The sequence below is a fragment of the Somniosus microcephalus genome, chromosome 6 (genome assembly GCF_052327205.1).
Source record: "Somniosus microcephalus isolate GS21.2 chromosome 6, FLI_Smic_1.0, whole genome shotgun sequence".
In the NCBI taxonomy this organism is placed as follows: Eukaryota; Metazoa; Chordata; class Chondrichthyes; order Squaliformes; family Somniosidae; genus Somniosus; species Somniosus microcephalus.
In genome coordinates, this window is record NC_140992.1 from 62,244,058 (window position 1) to 62,262,049 (window position 17,992).

Consider the following 17,992-nt stretch of genomic DNA (forward strand, 5'->3'; position numbering starts at 1 on the left):
ATAACACTCCAGAATATATTATATGACTTCAATAAATCTTGGGATTCAAATTGAAGAAATTCAAAAACTCGGGATATCGCAAAGCGCTTCACAGCCAATGAATCAGATTTTGAAGTGTAGTCACTGTTGTAATGCAAGAAATTTTCTTCGACAGCACCTCCCAAACCCACGACTTCTACCACCTAGATGAACAAGGGCAGCAGGCTCATGGGAACACCACCACTTCCAAATTCCCTTCCAAGTCACACACCATCCTGACTTGGAAATATATTGCCATTCCTTCATCGTCGCTGGGTCAAAATCCTGGAACTCCCTACCTAACAGCACTGTGGGTGTACCTTCACCATACGGACTGCAGCAGTTCAAGAAGGTGGCTCACCACCACCTTCTCAAAGGCATTAGGGATGGGCAATAAATGCTGGCCTTACCAGCAACAGCCACATCCCGTGAATGAATAAAAAAAAATTCAGCACCCAGTTTGCGCACAGCAAGGTCACACAAACAGCAATGAGATAAATGACAAGATTCTCTCTTGCTGGAGGGATAAATGTTGGCCAGGACACTTGGAGAACTCCCTTGCTCTTCTTTGCCATGGATTTTTTTATGTCCACCTGAGAAGGCAGAGGGGGCCTCGGTTTAATATCTCATCCCAAAATCGACAAATATACCATATTCTACATATTTTACCTCACCTCTGAGTCAGAAAGTTGTGGATTCAAGTCCCCACTGCAGAGAATTAAGCACAAAATCTTGGCTGACAATACAGTATTGAGGGAATTCTGCACTCTCGGAGTGTTCCTCAGTCTCCTACATTACAACAGTGACTACACTTCAAAAGTGCTTTGGGATGCCCTAAGGTTGTGAAAGACGCTATATAAATGCAAGTTTTTTTTTTACAGTGCTCCCTTTCTGTAACTTATTTTTAAAATTATTTATCTCCCTCAGTGACTTCTTGGAAAATTTACTGTGCCAAACATTTTTCCTGGCGGAGGTCAGGCTGGGGACTTCTTATATGCCTCCGCCCATGCTATTACACAGCTGGTTACTAGGAGGTGTGCAGAAGGGCCTAGTGTGATTGCACTTTTAAATTCCCCCTCCCTTCTCATTAGCAAACACTTGGCCTTCAGTTGCTACCTTCCCACAATGGCACAGCCGAGACCTGGAGCTCAACATGCGGTGAATTACCATCACTTTCAACTGTCCTGTTTTATTTAGGACGTCTTGATGTTAAGCAGCACTGCTGAGAAAAGCAGCGACAACATCCAAGATTCCCAAGCTAGCTAGTTTGCTGGTTCTACATAAAATTGTTCTCCCACCCCAAACGCTGACCTGAATTCCATCATCTCAACACATTGCAGGTTGAAGGTTATGGATATTCCTGTGTGCTACAAAGTTCTGTGTCACCTACAGTTCTTTTTGTTAAAGTTATTAGTTGTTCTTCTGTAGTATTGCTGGAAAAGTCACAACTCGTGGCAGCCAATGGGATTGCTCAAAAGGGACGCATATCAATGTTTTTATTAATTAATTTTTCTTTCCCTCTTTTAGGTGCCAACATGCCACAATATCATTTTCCAATTGGAAGGGTGAGCAGGTGATCTGTTTCAATGCCTCTGTTGGTTGTTCTGAGATTTGAAATCCACCACAGTTCAAAATTGAATATTTTTTCATTTCATGGTGCAGTGCATTGATACAACAGCATGTTATAATGATGGCCAATCTGGTTCAGGGACATCATAAATAGTGAAATTGAAGCTCCAATTTTTATTTTTACAGATGTCACCTGAACACAATTAAATGTACTTTTTTTCCTACCATCCATAAGGTCTCAAGAGTGTACGAAGTATTCTTTACCCTTATGAATCTTAAAAAAAATGCATATCATGGTCTCAGTTAAACTAAAATATTGCTAATAATTGTTAAAACAGTGCCGAAAGACCGTGAGAGGCTATTATGATGACATAACTCACAGTAAATTGGCACTTAGCTCACACAGTAAGCATGATACAGAAAATAATACATGCCTCTGAGTGTTACATGGTTGATAACACATTAGAGTGGATTGGAAGATGTCACAAACCATAAGAACAAAGCTGGAACAATTTATGAATATTTTGTGATATTGAAAACACTCAGGCATTTATATTCTTTATAATAAATCATCTCTTTTGTTTTTAAGTTTTACTATCAGGCCTGTAATTTCCAATAGTGCCACCAATCTTTTTTCTGCTGCAGCGAAGCACCATCATTTCAATGCAGAGTTTTGCCACGTGGCCTGGTATCATGTACTAGGAACAGTTTTCAGTTTTCATAAGATTATAACGGGGAATTATAGAACGGTAAGCCTGACATCGGTAGTGGGGAAAATGCTAGAGTCCATTATAAAAGATGTAATAGCAGAGCACTTGGAAAACAGGGACAGGATCGGACAAAGTCAACATGGATTTACAAAAGGTAAATCATGCTTGACTAATCTACTGGAATTTTTTGAGGATGTAACTGGTAGAATAGATAAGGGAGAACCAGTGGATGTGGTGTATTTGGACTTTCAGAAGGCTTTCGATAAGGTCCCGCATAAGAGATTAGCATGTAAAGTTAAAGCACATGGGATTGGGGGTAAGGTACTGTCTTGGATAGAGAACTGGTTGGCAGACAGGAAGCAAAGAGTTAGAACAAACGGGTCTTTTTCTGAGTGGCAGGCAGTGACTAGTGGGGTACCGCAGGGATCGGTGCTAGGACCCCAGCTATTCACAATATATATAAATGATCTAGACAAGGGAACTAGATGTACTATCTCCAAGTTTGCAGACAACACAAAGCTGGGTGGGCGTGTGTGCTGTGAGGAGGATGCAGAGAAACTCCAGTATGATTTGGGCAGGTTGGGTGATTGGGCAGATGCATGGCAAATGCAGTATAATGTGGATAAATGCAAGGTTATCCACTTCAGTGGCAAAAACAGGAAGACAGATTATTATCTGAACGGCAATAGATTGGGAAAAGGGGAAGTACAACGAGACCTGGGTGTCCTTGTGCACCAGTCGCTGAAGGTAAGCATGCAGGTGCAGCAGGCGGTTAAGAAGGCAAATGGTATGTTGGCCTTCATAGCGAAAGGATTTGAGTACAGGAGCAAGGATGTCTTGCTGCAGTTGTACAGGGCCTTGGTGAGACCACACCTTGAGTATTGTGTGCAGTTTTGGTCGCTTTATCTGAGGAAGGATGTTCTTGCCATGGAGAGAGTGCAGCGAAGATTCATCAGACTGATACCTGGGATGGCAGGAATGACGTATGAGGAGAGATTGGGTCGATTAGGCTTATATTAGCTAGAGTTTAGAAGAATGAGAGGGGATCTCATTGAAACTTATAAAATTCTAACAGGACTAGACAGACTAGATGCAGGAAGGATGTTCCCGATGGCCGGGGAGTCCAGAACCAGGGGTCACAGTCTAAGGATAAGGGGTAAGCCATTTAGGACTGAGATGAGGAGGAATTTCTTCACCCAGAGAGTGGTGAACCTGTGTAATTCTCTGCCACACAGGGTAGTAGAGGCCAATTCATTAAATATATTCAAGAAGGAGTTGGATATATTTCTTGAGGCTAAAGGGATCAAGGGATATGGGGAGAAAGCAGGGACAGGGTACTGAATTTGGATGATCAGCCATGATCTCATTAAATGGCGAAGCGGGCTCGAGGGGCCGAATGGCCCACTCCTGCCCCTATCTTCTATGTTTCGATGTTTCTATAACACTAGACGATTATTTTACTGGAAAATAAAACATGTAGTCATTTCATGTGATCTGAAAAAAGTTCTGAAAACTAAAATCATCTTTATTGGATTACAATACTCTAGCATATATTATAGAAAGAATAACAGATTCTTGATTTTTACAGATTGAGGTTTACTTGAGTTTCCATTTTGTTTTCAGGTTTACCTTGTGGTTTCATGCTACTTGACAGGAGGGGCGGGGGAATATAAAAGTATGATCACATGTGGGAGCGGCTACAAAAGTATGACCAGTGTAGTAATGTTAACTAAGAGATTATTGTAGTTTCCCCCAGTTTTCCCTACTTTTTCTTTAAAGTGTTGACTCATAGTGGAGTTTGATTCCACATGTACCAGTAGCCCAACAGTACTATGTGGCACTCTTCAAGTGTATATGCCTATATACAGTGAGTGTTTGTGGACTATTCTGCCATGGTCATCAGGACCAAGCCTGATCCTGCCTCCAACCAGTCTCGACACAATTTCCAGCTGTAGTCAATGGGTAGCAATCAGGAGCTGATTTTCTCCTCCCTAGCTCAGGGCTGATAAAGTAAATTGCATAATCCAAATGCTACCCCAGTTAAAATCAGCTAACTTGCACTGACTGGGGATTGAACCAGCGATGCTGCAATACCAGGACACTATATGAAAAAAAAAGCTCCTATGTGTGGGATTGATTATATAACTTATTTTGCTGTTGTGAAAGAAAAGACCTGCATTTATATAGCACCTTTCACGACCACCGGACATCCGAAAGTGCTTTACAGCCAACGAAGTACTTTTTGATAAAAGGTCATCGACCTGACACATTAACTCTGTTTCTCTCTCTCCACAGATGCTGCTTGACCTGCTGAGTATTTCCAGCATTTTCTGTTTTTATTTCAGAAGTACTTTTTGAAGTGTAGTTACTATTGTAATGTAGGAAAATCTGAAGGTTATTAAGACCATAATAGACATCACTAATCAGGGATTGTCTTTATCTATCTTTAGCAGCTCTATATATGCTACAATTGTCAATAGAGGATTTCCTCTTTTGGAGGGAGGCTCTCTTTGTCTCTGGTGGGAAAATAAATAACCCTTTTCTACCAACATCCAAATTTTAAAACATTGTATAAACTAGAGATTGTGGCCACTTATTTTTCTGTGCACCACCACCATAATTTTTTGGGGGAGAAAAAAAAAATCTGTATTTTGGATGTGTTTGTAGTGATCGGGTGAGAAGGCACGACAAGTGAGAGTTGTGTTGTTTCCCTGTCGGCCTCCTCCCTTTCTCAGCTGCTTGTACAATAGAGCCCTGTTGCTGTGAGTGAGCCATTTGCGCGGGCCGGGTCACAGCGGCTGGCTGGCAGGGAGGAGGGAAGGGAAGGCAGACGTTGGATGGCAGTGAACGTTTGGCTGTGTTCAGCCTGACATTCTCTGCAAAGACTGCTCGCCCCGCACTCACCGACAACCCGCTAGCTGCTTTTTTAAAAAAAAATTTTTTTTTTTTTTTACAAATCGGCCGCTCTACCTGGGACAGTATTAGCGATCGGCTCCAGCTGGCACGGATGCGAGGTTTTATATACAGAAATTTCCATTATTAGCGCCTTTAAAGCCCCGGCCTCGAGAGAGAGAGAGAGAGAGAGAGAGGGGGGGGGAAGGGAAGGAGCGACAACGAAAGGCCGCCGAGCAGCCCGGAGGAGGAGGAGGCCGAGTGTCTGCGGTTCCCGGTGAGTCAGCCCGCGGCTCTGGGTACAAACTTCACCCCCAACCCGGCTGTGGGGAGGGGGTTGGGAGTGTTTCTGAAGCCGGTGGAGGGACGCGGCCTGCTCTGCTAGGCCCGGTGGTGGGGGAGGGGCGCACACCGACTCTCTACCCCCATTCATCCCCCCCCCCCCCCCCCCCCCCAGTAATTCGCGGCCCCGGGCTGGTGGTGCTGCTGGGTTGACCCCCCCGTCCCCTAACCTTTGGTGTTAAAGCAGGCGGCTGCTGGATAGTGTAAGGGGGCTGGGGAGGGGGTAATAAAGGCTGTGGGGGGAGCTCAGCATCCCCCCCTCTCCTCACTCCGGGCTCTCTCTACTTGCAGCGCTCGCTGGGGGTCGGGGAGCCGGCTGAAGGTGCGGGAGAAGCACGGCTCGGGCCCAAACTCGTGCTGTGGGGGAGGGGAAGCGCTTGAAGAAAAGCCTGTAAACCCACATGCTGCTGTGGCTGACATTAGCAACTCTGGAGGTGGAAGAGTGCCTCGTTTGCGATTAAAATAAATGTTGCATGATCAGTTAACGTTAGTCTGCTAGTGAAGCGGCCCACACTGTTTCTTGATTCAAAAGTTGTAGTTTTGTTGGGGCCTGTACTGTTTGGATCCCTGTTGACCAATCGGTTCAAATTCATGTCATGCTGTAGCTAGTAAAGGAATTGCTGATCATACTTTATAAGAGAACGTGTTATTTTACAAAGCTACTAGTGTTTATGGTTCACATAACTGATGGCAGGACACAAGAGTTTCCATAAAACCAAGACTGAACTACACAACTTTAGGACCAACAACACTGACCCCTTTTTGCTGAATCTACAAATCTGTGTAGTGTAAAACTAGACATATTTTATGTGTTGATCACAAAATCAACTCATAATTAGAACATCTCTTCCTATTGAACTCTTAAGAGTTCAGATCTTGGGTGTAACAGAGTGTACCATGTGTTGTAGTGTTGCAAAGTGGGCTTGCATCACATTTAGGTTTTAACATAAAGGCATTGATGTAATAGGGTTATAAATGGAGGATATAGTTTCTGACTAGACAAAGTAACACACATTGGTGACCATAAGGTGGTGGGTCTTCTGTGTGAAATGGCTGTGGTTGAGAAGTGCCAGCTACTTAACTGACATGATCTTTTACACAAGCTAAAGAACGTCTAAAGCTCATTAACTATGCAGACACTATTTAGATTTTTTTTGTATATTGGAATAGTGGAGTAACACAGAATCCCAGTTCTGTTGATCTGTTTTTGCTTTATGTTGTACAGTATGTAAAATGTAGCTCATGCGCACTTTGCAACTGTTGAATTCGATTTTTTTCTTTGTACAGTCCGTGTGAATTATTTTGTTGGAGGGAGTGCAAATAGTTTACTATCGCCGAGCAACCAGAAGGAAATATAATAAAGTATGCAGAATCTTAATACCTCTGTGCAGATCTGATGGTACTTTTTTCCTTCTGCAGAGCTTAACTTGCCCTATTATCCAAATGCAGTGTTGCTCACTTTTTCTATCAGATAGAAATGGCTGCACCACGCAGTGATGGGACACAGGTCCATGCCAATAGCTGAGTGGCGGTCAGGTATTTCCCAACAAGAAGACAAAGTGGGGAGGGGAAGATAAGTTACGTTAAATATATTATATCCCATATATCCGTGATCCAATTCCGCTGCCGTAATTGTGGCAGAGTGGGACTTGTGCCCTGATGGTGAGCTGCGAACCTGACTCCATTGGATTTTCCAGGGTCAATCACTTGCATAAAAAGGCAGACACTTGTACCACTGTTGACTGCTAGGATGTGGGGAATTCATTGCTAGTTAGATGCTTTCATAAGTGAATTTGTTTGGCTAAATCAAGTAGAGTTGAAATAATGCTGATTTTTTTCTGTCCAAAATTTGTATTTTGGCATGTTCTTGACAATGACCTCAGTCTGGAACACAGCTGTAAACTTCACCTCTGATGCTTCAGTCAACTGGACATTGGTATCTTGGTGGCTTTCTGTTTGTTTGGGACACAGGAGCTGGGAACAGTGGGAATTGCAATGGATGATGTAATTCTGTTGGCCTTCCCTTTTCAAGCTTTAGGCTTTTAGCGGGCAGATAAAACTTCCACCTGCCTGCAGAAGAAACCTTTATGGTCTACTCTTCAGGGTGGAAACCTAGTGTTGCTGGGGCCCATTTCCCATCTTCATCCAGTCTTCATTCATCCGGAAACCACCTCGTGTATACCAGAGGCACTGAGAAGATTTGGGTCATAGTTCATGCTTTAATGAAACTGTCCCTCTTGCTGAGTGGACACTGGACTAAGCTTGCCACTTAATGATATTCCTTTGCTTCCTTTTGTTTGAGAGCAAGAAAAAGAGGGGAGCAATGTTTAATCCCAGTCTGGTCATTCTATAACTGGGTTGGCCGTGAATGGAATGGAATGGAACCTTGAGGCAGAAAATCTGCTGAGGCCCACAGACGAAAGGGAAGTGGACTGCAAGTGAGTCCTATTGCTCGATTGTGTCTTACACCGATTGGTGCAAAATGGCCCAGTAATTCCTGTCGGGGGCTTGCCGCGCGTGCAAGCCCCCGATGTGCACTTACCCGGCGCGCCGACATCTGAAACCTGGCCTGCAGTGGATTTCCTGTAAGTGGCCCGGTTCTGATCTCGGCGCGCTGTGCTAACCTGACCCAGCGGCGTAGTTAGTGCGATGTGCCGGCTGGGATCAGGTAAGCACTGTTCAGCCAATCAGGGGAGGGGAAACTTCATTCATAAGTTTGATAGTAAAGACTGTCAAACTCATGAAAAGTACGGCACCCCAAAACACTACTTAAACTTTAAATAAAATTTTAAAAAGCATCCCAATAATTAAATTTAACTATGAATAACTTTAAAAAACTATTTTAAACAATTAATCAAATTTTTGAAAAAAATAAATTTTTAAAAAATAGGGTCTAAAACTAAACTTACCTTACTGTAGATTCTTTAAAAATAATAAACCTGTGGGGAAAAAAAATTCTAAATTGTACTAAAAGACCACTTACCTGTAAAACTAAGTACTTGCGTGTGGTTTTTCAATGCATAAAAACCGGAGCCCTTTACACATGCGCAAATCTGTAAAAATACAGGAAATCCAAGTCGCACGCGCTGCCCAATACCGCGCATGCGTTCAGCCTCTTAACCCCTTGGGTCAGAGGACAGGAAATGCCGGTTTTCAGCGCATGCGCTGTGCATGCTGAAAACCGGCAATTCCTCCTGGCACACGCGTGAGTACCCCGTCCGTACTCACGCGTTGTGACAGGAATTACTGGGCCAATATCTCTCCATAGTTCCCAGGCCCCAAACAAGAGGGGTCATTTTTCTGGGGTTTCTTGTGGGGCCTCGTAAATAGTGCTTTAGCATTTTTGTTTTGTTCAGGTTTTTAAGAGTATGACATCCATGAGCCTTTGTCCATCACTTATATTTGTCACTGGGAACTGGTCCCTTTAGACTCTGATGCAAGACATGGAGTACACGCATGTTGAGCTAGCTGTGTTTTAACTTGTTACAGCAGAAAATGCTTAATCTGGTGACAGATTCATAGACCCACATTTTGTGGGCTTACAATGCTGTCGGTTCTCTGCAGTTTGGGCAATTTATATTTACAGGTGCAACTCATGGTGGGACAGCTTAGCATTTGGTGTTGGCTGCGCTCTGAACGTGTGTCAGAAATCCGTGCCAAAGCCTCTACTGTCCTTAATCTACATTAATGACAGATTCTGAAACCCAATGCAAACCTGTCAAATTTGCAGATAATAAACTTGGACGCAAGTGTCAAGTTCCAGGTACCTACAAAGGGAGTTAGATAAAACCTGCAAATGGATAAATCCGTGGCAGGTGAAATTCAACACAAGTGCAAGGCACTACACAAAGGAAAAATGGTTGCCAAATGTATACTATGGATGGTGTAGAAATAGCTAAAGGTGAAGTGGAAAGGGTTTGTAGATTCAGCAGTTAACACATTAAATCACTGTGGAGCAGCAACAGACAAAGTAAACAGAATGTGTACGTCAGAAAGTGCCATGCTAAAATTGTGCAGTACCATGGTCATACTGCATCTTGAGTATTGTAAAATTTTTGTCACCAAGATATAAGAGAATGTTTAAGCCATGGAGGTGGTGCAAGGGAGCGCCACAAGGCTGATTTGTAGTTTCAAAGGAATGAACTAAAAGGAAAGTCTGGAGAAACTGGGACCAAAAGGGGACTGGCAGTTAGGATCAGATCAGCCATGATCTTATTGAATGGCGGAGCAGGCTCGAGGGGCCGATTGGCCTACTCCTGCTCCTATTTCTTATGTTCTTATGGAAATATGCAAGCTATTAAATGGCATAAATGAGGCTAACCTATTTGAAAGTGTGGCAGGATATTGGAACAAGGGGCATAGGTTGAATCTGGTGAACTGAGGACTGATGTCAGAAGAATGTCTTCATGCAAAAGTGTTTGACACATGGGATCATCTCCTGGGTAGGGTAATGGAGGCAAAAACCTTGCATTCTCTTTCTCCCCCCCCCCCCCCCCCCCCCCCATTTCTTGAATTAATGTTTTTATTCTGAATGTATGAGTTAAGATGGACTGAATGGCCACCCTTATGTATCTATTTTGTAACTAGCTTGTAATGTAAAAGTTCCTAAAGTGACGCTTTCAGCATTTCTTGCGAATTCCCGAGATTTAGAAATTAGCAGAGGTATAGCTCAAAGACAACAGTTCATATTTTCAACGGGTACATTTATAGATTCCTTCACATTGGGGCTTTAGGTGACCATTGAACTTTGAGGGCCATTTTGTTCTTTGTTGCACATATTGGCAGTGCAAATACTGCTGTTCTGTACCAACATCGTACTATGAATTTTAAAATGCCTTCAGTGGGTCAGTGAAAAGTATCAGCCACTAGATAGGAATGCTTACATTTTGCTGCAATCAGGTGCTGATTAAGCATTTACATTATGCAAGATCTGTGCTAGCACTGCTGGTTCGCAACATATGGCTTTTGAATAACCCTGACAAGATCCACTAAGACTGGCTTCCTGGTGGCCAGCCTTGAGTCCTGGCAGGTTTACCTTCGGTTGCAGTCAGCTGTGTGAGACCCATGTGTTGGGAGCCAATGGTGCTTGCACAGGATCTTGTGTAGTATAGAATCAGGTTTAAATGGACCACGCTGTAAATCTTTTGGACATACAGCAATAATCTGCTGTACCCAATGTTCCCCTGTGCTGCTGCTGGGAGATACTGCGCATGCACAGCCACGCAACAAATTTAAAGGGACTGCAAATTAGAGGGAACATTGGCTGTAACTTGTTTTTTAAACTATCCTAAAATGCACTCTTTCGAGTACTGTTTTCAAGAGTTTGGAGGTACTGAACCCTTCAACCCGCTGAAGCCAGTGGCTTTGTTTTGGAATCCCTATTGTTTGCCCCAACAATCACTAGGTGTCTTTCCCCCCCCATTTTACTGCTGATTTAATGCTTTGCAAAATGATCTTGCAGTGCCGGTTTTGGGAGTAATACAAAGTCACAGGATATCCTATGTGACTGTGGTAAACTATCCCTCCTCGTCCTTTTTGACTTGTCTGCAGCCTATGACATGCTTGATCACACCACCCTCCTCCAACACCTCTCCTCTGTCATTCAGCTGGGTGGGACTGCACTCGCCTGGTTCCATTCGTATCTATCCAGTCGTAGCCAGAGAATCACCTGCAATGACTTGTCTTCCTGCTCCTACACTGTTCCCTCTGGAGTGCCCCACAGACCTATTGTTGGCCCTCTCCTATTTCTCATCCACATGCTGCCCTTTGGCGACATCATCCAAAAACAGTCAGTTTCCACATGTGTGCTGACGACACCCAGTTCTACCTCACCACCACCTCTCTTGACCCCGCCACTGTCTCTAAATTGTCAGACTGCTTGTCTGTCTTTCAGTACTGGATGAGCAGAAATTTTAAGTATTGGGAAGACCGAAGCCATTGTCTTCAGTCCCCGCCACAACCTCTGTTCCCTAGCCATGGACTCGATCCCTCTCCCTGGCAGCTATCTGAGGCTGAACCAGACTGTTTGCAGCCTTGGTGTCGTATTTGACCCCGAGATGAGCTTCTGACCACTTATCCGCACCATCACTAAGACTGCGTATTTCCACTTCCGTAACATTGCTCGATTCCGCCCCTGCCTCAGCTCGTCTGCTGCTGAAACCCTCATCCAGACCTTTGTTACCTCTAGACTCGACTATTCCATAAGCTCATCTAAAACTCTGCTGCCCTAATCCTAACTTGCACCAAGTCCCGTTCACCCATCACCCATGTGCTCACTGACCTACGCTATGATTTTAAAATTATTATCTTTGTCTTCCAATCCCTCCATGGCCGCACCCGTCCCTGTCTCTGTAACCACCTCCAGCCCTACAATTCTTAGATCTCTGCGCTTCTCCAATTCTGGCCTCTTGTGCATCCCCCATTTTAATCGTTCCACCATTAGCGGCTGTGCTTTCAGCTGCTGAGGACCTTAGCTCTGGAATTCCCTCCCCTAAACCTCTCTGCCTCTCTTCCCTCCTTTTAAGATGCTCCTTAAAAATCTACCTCTGACCAAGCTTTAGGTCACCTGTCCTAATGCCTTATGTAGCTCCGTGTCAAATCTTGTTTGATAACACTCTTGTGAAGTGCCTTGGGACATTTTACTATATAAATGCAAGTTGATATCCACTGCTTGCTATTGTAGCGTTCCTGTTGAGTATACCAGTGTGAATGGAGCCTCTTTGTATTCAACATCTGGTTAAAGAGAAGAGTCACAATGCTGAAATAGGCAACAAATGTAGTGTAGATGAAATATCAAAGACACAGTAAAATAAATTATTAGTGGTTCACATCTGACAATTACAACAAATGTGTGCAAAGCATTTGTCATTTAAGTAAATGATGCCCAGGTTGCTACTGGAACTTGGGAAATACCAAGAGATATGGGTAGTTGAAGACACCCAAGACCATTGGTTGACTAAGTGGATGGCAGTTCCCACATTACCCAAGTACTGTCCTCATTCAGCAAGCCCCGAGCCTCCCATCTGACACCTCGTGGCCCTTTGCATTGTGGAATCGATCATGACTGTCATCCTCAATAACCAACTTGCAATGAAAGATGTCCAAATAACCAGTATTAATTAATGTTATACATACCATCCATTAACATTTTCACACTGAGAGTATTTTAAGGGCTGGGGTGTCTGTTTACTGAGACAAAGCAGCGCAACTGGGCCTACTCTACCACCCACTCCCGCTTCTTCGGAGTCCTGTGGCAAATGCACTGGACAAGTCCTACTCCTCCTCTTCCCACACTTCCAGCGACAGTGACCTGGATCACTACTTCAGTTGAGACAGGAACTCTTGGGAGAACTGCTGTCTTCAGTACACAGAGGCAACAATCCCAGCCATTAGAACTGGAAGTGCATGAGGAGGAGTAGTGGGACTAGTGCATTAGGCACCAGACATGCATTGAAGAAATCAAATTACAGTATGCAGACGATGCTTGCATCTGCGCTCACAGAGGTCGAACTCCAAACCATCGTAAACACCTTCACCGAAGCATATGAGAGCATAGGCCTTGCACTAAACATCCGTAAGACAAAGGTCCTCTACCAACCTGCCCCCGCCACACAGTGCTGCCCCCCGATTATCAAAATCCACGACAAGGCCTTGGACAACGTGGACCACTTTCCATACCTCGGGAGCCTACTGTCAACAAGGGCAGACGTCGACGACGAAGTCCAACACCGCCTTCAGTGTGCCAGTGCAGCCTTCGGTCGCCTGAGGAAGAGAGTGTTTGAAGACCAGGACCTAAAACCCGGCACTAAGCTCATGGTCTACAGAGCAGCAGTGATACCCGCCCTCCTGTATGCCTCAGAGACATGGACCATGTGCAGCAGGCACCTCAAAGCACTGGAGAGGTACCACCAGTGCTGCCTCCGCAAGATCCTGCAAATCTATTGGCAGGATAGGCGCACCAACGTCCGTGTTCTTGCTCAGGCCAACATCCCCAGCATTGAAGCTCTGACCACGCTCAATCAGCTCTGATGGACGGGTCACATTGTCCGCATGCCCGATACGAGACTCCCAAAACAAGCGCTCTACTCGGAGCTCCGGCACGGCAAGAGAGCCCCAGGTGGGCAGAGGAAATGCTTCAAGGACACCCTCAAAGCCTCCTTGGGAAAAGTGTAACATCCCCACCGACACCTGGGAATCCCTGGCCCAAGACCGCACAAAGTGGAGGAGAAGCATCCAGGAAGGCGCCGAACACCTCGAGTCTCTTCGCCGGGAGCAAGCGCAAGGAGCGCACGTCAACCCAAGCACCTCGCCCACCCGCCCCTTCAACCACCGTCTGCCTCGCCTGTGACAGAGACTGTAGGTCCCGCATTGGACTAATCAGCCACCTGCGAGCTCATTTTTAATGTGGACGCAAGTCATCCTCGGTTCCGAGGGACTGCCTAAGAAGAAATGGGAAATGGATGCTAAGGTATAGATGGGGAACAGAATGCATGAGGCAGAAAGCAAGGGCAGTGGAATGAGAAGGGACTTATCAGCAATCTTGTACGAGGCCCCTTGGGTCAGAGCGATCATAATATGATCGAGCTCTCAGTCGAGATGGAGAGTGAGGAAATTGAATCAGAGACTAAGGTCCAGAACTTAAATAAAGGGAATTACGAGGGTCTGAGACGGGAATTGGGTAAGATTGATTGGGTGGTGTTTCTGGGGGGATTGACAGTGGAGAGACAATGGCAAGCATTCAAAGATAGAATGGAAGAATTCCAGAACATGTTTATACCGGTTTGGCATAAAAATAAACCTAAAAAGGTGACTCAACCGTGGATAACGAGGGAAATTAGGGACAGCATAAAATCAAAAAAAAGGGCATATCAACTGGCAAAAAAAAGCACCAGACCGGAAGATTGGGGGCAGTACAGGATACAGCAAAAGAGGACAAAGGGATTAATCAGGAAGGGGAAAATAGAATACGAAAGTAAACTTGCAGCAAACATAAAGACAGACTGCAAAAGCTTTTATCGGTATATCAGGAGGAAAAGACTGGTAAAATCCCAAGTCGGTCCCTTGCAGTCCGATTCGGGAGAATATATAATGGAGAATAAGGAAATGGCAGACCAATTAAACTCATACTTTGGTTCTGTATTCACAAAGGAGGACACAAATAACCTCCCAGGAATATCGGCAAACATAGGGATTAATGAGAGGGAGGAGCTGACAGAAATTAGTATCTCTAGGGATATGGTGTTGGGTAAGTTGAGGGGACTGAAGGCCGACAAATCCCCGGGGCCTGATAAACTACATCCTAGGGTACTTAAGGAGCTGGCCCTGGAGATAGCAGATGCTCTAAGGATCATCTTCCGGAACTCCATTGACTCGGGAACAGTACCCGTGGATTGGAGGGTAGCTAATGTTACCCCAATATTTAAAAAGGGGGGTAGAGAGAAAGCAGGGAATTATAGACCAGTAAGCCTTACATCGGTTGTGGGCAAAATGCTAGAGTCCATTATTAAGGATAAAATAGCGGAGCACTTGACAAATGGGGAAAGGATCGGACAGAGTCAACATGGATTTACAAAGGGTAAATCGTGTTTGACTAATCTGCTGGAATTTTTTGAGGAAGTAACTGGTAAAATAGATGGGGGAGAGCCAGTGGATGTGGTGTACCTTGACTTCCAGAAAGCCTTCAATAAGGTTCCACACAAAAGATTATCATGCAAAATTAAGGCTCATGGGATTGGGGGCAAAGTATTAACGTGGATAGAGAACTGGCTGGCGGATAGAAAACAGAGAGTTGGAATAAACGGCTCGTTTTCGGAGTGGCAGGCAGTGACCAGCGGGGTGCCGCAAGGATCTGTCCTGGGACCCCAGCTGTTCACAATATATATAAATGATCTGGATCAGGGAATTGGATGCAATATTTCCAAATTCGCTGACGACACTAAACTAGGAGGAGGGGTGGGCTCTGATGAGGATGTCAGGAGGCTACAGTGCGATTTGGACAGGTTGGGGGAATGGGCGGATACGTGGCAGATGCACTATAATGTGGATAAATGCGAGGTTATCCACTTTGGGGGTAAAAACAGGAGGGTAGATTATTATCTAAATGGCAATAGATTGGGAGATGGGGAAGTGCAGAGGGACCTGGGTGTTCTTGTGCACCAGTCACTGAAGGAGAGCATGCAGGTGCAACAGGCGATTAAGAAGGCAAATGGTATGTTGGCCTTCATATCAAGGGGGTTCGAGTATAGGAATAGGGATACCTTACTACAGCTGTACAAGGTGCTGGTGAGACCGCATCTGGAGTATTGTGTACAGTTTTGGTCGCCCCATCTGCGGAAGGATGTTCTTGCCATGGAAAGAGTGCAACGGCGATTCACCAGGCTGATACCTGGAATGGCGGGAATGACCTACGAAGAGAGATTAAATAGTTTGGGCTTGTACTCACTGGAGTTTAGAAGATTGAGAGGGGATCTCATCGAAACATATAAAATTATGGCAGGCCTGGACAGGCTGAATTCAGAGAGAATGTTTCCAATGGCCGGGGAGCACAGAACCAGGGGCCACAGTCTAAAAATAGCGGGCAAATCATTTAAAACAGAGATGAGGAAGAATTTCTTCACTCAAAGAGTGGTGAGCCTGTGGAATTCCCTGCCACAGAGGGCTGCGAAGGCTAATTCAATAAATATTTTCAAGAGAGAATTGGATATATTTCTGAAGGCTAAGGGGATTAAGGGTTACGGAGAAAAGGCGGGGACGGGGTACTGAACTGGTAAGATCAGCTATGATCTCAGACGAAGATCAGCCATGATCTCATTGAATGGCGGAGCAGGCTCGAAGGGCCGAATGGCCTACTCCTGTTCCTATCTCTATGTTTCTATGTTTCCCCTTCATTGCCATCTACTTCCTCCTCTCTCCCCTGCCCCCATCCATTTCCCCATATCCCATGCAACATGCTGTCCCTTCCCTTTGGTATGCATTCTGCTCTCTCCCCTGGCCTTGCTTTGTTCCTTACTGCAGTGCTAATATCTCCCCTGAACCTACTGTTTAGGGGGAAACAATCCCAAGTCTTTCATCTGCTCCTGATTCTTTAAAATAAGTATCCAATTAGTTACCCTTTTCTGCACTGCCTGGATATCTTTGTTGAGATTCACTGCCTGAAATTGTACACAGTGGGCAGGCGTGGCTGTGACAGTGCCATGTACAGACTCACTATCCCCTCCTGAAGTATGGAATTTATCTCCTTGGTTTATGCGTCAATGGTGAACATTGCGTATTGTTGTTGTACCCGGTGCTGTTGCTTTTAGTGAATGTTCCACCAATACCCCCCAGATCCCCCTCCTGTTTATTTGTCTGATAGAGCCATTTAGTTTATATTCACATTTTTTATTCATTACCTTGTATTTGTCCAAATTAAATGCCAGTTGCCACTCATTAGTCCCTTTTCACTACCATTAAGATCTTTTATTATCCTTTTCCATATTGTTTGAAACCGCAGCAGTTTGCAACCGCAAATTGGTGTCATCTGCAAACTTGGCTTTGCTTTTATGCCCAACTCCAAATTATTTATATACATTGTAAACAGCAATGGCCCCGTCACTGATTCCTATGGCAACCTGTTAGTGAACTCTTGCCATGTTGACGCAGCTCCATTGAAACCACCCTTTGCTTTCTCGCGTTTCGCATATTTTCAATCCTTTTCAGAAGCTTACCTCCTCGTTTCAATGTGGATTTTTTATATTTTAGTCCTAAACAGCTTTTATTAGGTTTCCACTGTCTATTAGTTTTGAACCATTATGACTAATGTTTTTAAAAAGTTAGAGTATATTTGAGGTCCAAATTATTTTGAGGAAAGAAACGAGGTTGAAAGTTTGTGCACTTTAGGAGTCAGGTGGGGTTGGAAATGGGTATGATTGACATTAAGGGAAAATGTCATTTTCAGTATACACATTTAGTGGGTAGCTCTTAATTAAGTTGCTTCTAATTCTTGGCAGCAATTCTGCCAAAACAGTTGAACTTAATGATGTCGAGAGGCAGCTGTTGTGACATTACAGATATTGTGATATCTTCAGATGTTAATCAACAGCAATAGAATTCACCAAGTGGCTCAATAGTTTGTATGACTGCAGTTGAAGTTGTTATGGATAGTTTAAGTAAGGGAGCCTTTTCATTATTGTGTGCAGAAATTTGGTTTGGATTGACCATGGTACCTTTGATAAATGTGAGATTAGATATTTTGACGTCTTTCATTGCAAGTTGTAATTGCTGCTCACGGTGCAATCCCCTATACATTGGGGAAACCAAACACTGATTTAGGTGACCACTTTGCCAAACACATTCGTTCTGTCTGCAACTGTTGCCCTGAGCTACTGTGGCTTGCTGCACTTAACTTCTCCCTCCTCACCCCCCCCCCCACCACTCTCATTTCCACCTTGACTTCCGTCATTGGATTACATAGGATATACGGC

The 17,992-nt window shown here is 44.5% G+C and overlaps 1 protein-coding gene across 4 annotated transcripts in view; it reads left to right on the forward strand.

Moving 5' to 3' along the window:
• The first annotated feature begins 4,971 nt into the window (after window positions 1-4,971).
• Window positions 4,972-17,992, forward strand: part of tbl1xr1a (TBL1X/Y related 1a) — a 223,259-nt gene continuing 210,238 nt past the window's right edge. For 2 of the 4 annotated variants that reach the window (XM_085990288.1, XM_085990287.1), the window contains exon 1: window positions 4,975-5,466. The gene's annotated coding sequence lies outside the window, so the exon portion shown is untranslated. Of the gene's footprint in view, window positions 5,467-17,992 lie in introns of all 4 variants that reach the window. The other 2 variants (XM_085990291.1, XM_085990290.1) reach the window with 2 other exon arrangements.